Genomic DNA, 2,398 nt, shown 5'->3' with positions numbered 1-2,398 from the left:
CTGAGGCAGTGACTTATGACTGTCCACTACTGGATGAAGTAGATCAGATCTGAAGGAAGTGTTGCACATATGTCCTATCCCAATTGTTCCTTTAACTGTTTAGAGTTAAGCCTCCTAAATTCTCTTCCTCGTGCTGCATGCATTCAGTTGGCTGGTAACTCCTGGGCTTGCATATTTGTGACCACGGATAATTATACTATAATCTGAAGTAAATTAGCTTCACTGGCGACAGCTACAGTGATCCAGAATTTTTTTTTTTTTTAATTTGAGCAAAAATGGTTTGGCCACGTACAGGGTCGATTCTAGGGGCGGGCAAGCTGGAATCCAAGGCAACAGCCTACTTCCAGGAGCTGCTGAATCACTAAGCCCCTCAGGTTTTCCCCTCCCCCACCAGCCACTCTGGTGCGTGTGTATGCTGGGGGAAGGGAACACAAACTGTTTTCCACCCTGGCTGGCAAAACAGCTGGGGCCACTCTTGACCAATTTATTCCCCACTGCAACAGCATTCTTATGACTTTTCTGGGTTTTCCAGCAGCTGAGGGTTGAAAACAGAAATGTGGCATTAAAGCAGTATAAAATCTAGTTCCAAAGGAAATTGATTTTGATTTGTCTGCATTAAGAGGGTTTGAAAATCACTCACTGAGCAAGCTCAGCAGTGGTTGTGCTCAGTTTGTTAATTGCACACCCAAGGAACAGTATACGGTGCAGGACATGCATAGCAAACTTAGCTGACTACCAGTCATTAGTGTGCAGACAGGCAAAAGTCAGGTGTATAAGTTTACTGTTAAATTTGTTCTCTTGCTGGGGTAGTATCATTATATAAGAGCCCGCCTCATCAGGTTAGAATTATGCCATGGTCTGCCAGGACCAAACCCCAATTCTTCAAGGAAAGAAGCCCCACTTCCTAATATATGCATAATCAGACTCCATGAAAGAGTTTTGTTAGTTCAACCTCATTGTGTTTATGCAAGGCTGTTAGCCTAAATGAAAGTGGGTCCTCTAGTTTCTTCAGGTTAATCCCAAAATAGCCTCCTAGAGATGAGCCTGACCCAATGTCCATTGAAGTGAATGGAAAAAACTTCCATTGATCTCAACAGCTGTATGTGAGCATACATGACTGTTAAGTCACCATAATGGCATTAATGTGGGACACCTTCCATGTGCTGCCAAACTGGGAGATATGATGTCTTGCTCCATATAAGGGGAGGGTTATCAAAACCTGGAGTCCAAGCATGATTCAGCCTTAAAGTCCAAAACAAGAAACCCGTGCACACCAGGCAGAATCCACTAAACAATGGAAGTCAATGTGCTTTGAATGGATTAATGTGCTAAGAGAGTTTTGATTCAGTAATCAGAAATAGGGACGCTTGCATAATACAGATGATCTTGGTTCTCTTGCAGTCTCTTGGGGTGTGGTATCAGCTGTGGCTGTTTCAAGTCACAATGGCATTTGGTCCACAGAAATGGTCTGTTAGCCAATAAACTTACTTACCAATAACATTAAATACAACTGAATTCCCTAAGATTTTGATCCTGTTTGTATTACGAATACTCTGCATTTCTTTAGTGCTTCCCCTCTGTAATGTCTCAAGGGCTTTACAAATCCTACTAAATTAGTTCCTACAATGCCCCTGTCAAGTAGGCAAGTATTACTTACCGCAATTTACAGCAAGGGAAACTGATGTGCAACAGGGTAAGAGACTTGTCCTTGTCTGCTGTCATGCAGCTTATCTGCAAGAGAGACAGGAATAAAATCCAGATCTTCTGATCCTCAGTATTGTAACTTCTCCATTGGAGAATGCTTCTTAAACTACACATTTGTTATAAGAGCCTTTCTTCCAAAAAGCAGGGATTTAATTTATATTAACTGGTCTAAGTGTAAACCACCTTTTCAAAGCTAGCTCACCAATGCATCCCCCTTGCATTTCCACAATATTTATTTCATAGTCACTGCACGTAACAGCTCCTCAGATACCATAGTGCTGAACATGGCATAGGAATCTAAATACAAAGCACAGCAGAGGTACAATACTGATCCTGGACGATGGCATAAGGATCCTCAGATATCATATATTCAATGCACATTTTAGTCACAATCCCTCGTGTAATCCTATTCCTGCTTTCCCAGCAACACTTATCTTGCATCACTTCTGAAACTAGAAACCACACAATGAACAACGAAGGGATTCGGAAATACTGTGCATCCCTGGTGTCTTGTTCATGTGCTTGAAACCAATTTCAAACATAGATACAGCCTAACATACCTGGATTTCTTGTAGCTGTGCCTATGGGGCTATGTCAGGGCCACTAAAATATTTAATGAGGAAACTGCCCTAGAAGCAACAGTGAAGGGAAACACTTACCATGTAGAGTTGTAGAAGAACTGACAGTCTCTTTG

The 2,398-nt window shown here is 42.0% G+C and overlaps 1 long non-coding RNA gene across 1 annotated transcript in view; it reads right to left on the bottom strand.

Moving 5' to 3' along the window:
• Nucleotides 1–1,654: 1,654 nt before the first annotated feature.
• LOC140906678 (uncharacterized) overlaps nt 1,655–2,398 on the bottom strand; it is a 14,311-nt gene continuing 13,567 nt past the window's right edge. Inside the window, exons 3-4 of the long non-coding RNA XR_012157202.1 lie at nt 2,364–2,398; nt 1,655–1,731 (exon numbers count right to left, since the gene is read on the bottom strand). The exon at nt 2,364–2,398 is cut by the window's right edge and continues 201 nt beyond it. This is a non-coding gene — a long non-coding RNA (uncharacterized lncRNA). The remainder of the gene's footprint in view (nt 1,732–2,363) is intronic.

The sequence above is a fragment of the Lepidochelys kempii genome, chromosome 2 (genome assembly GCF_965140265.1).
Source record: "Lepidochelys kempii isolate rLepKem1 chromosome 2, rLepKem1.hap2, whole genome shotgun sequence".
In the NCBI taxonomy this organism is placed as follows: domain Eukaryota; kingdom Metazoa; phylum Chordata; order Testudines; family Cheloniidae; genus Lepidochelys; species Lepidochelys kempii.
This window is presented reverse-complemented; position numbering and strand designations above follow the sequence as displayed.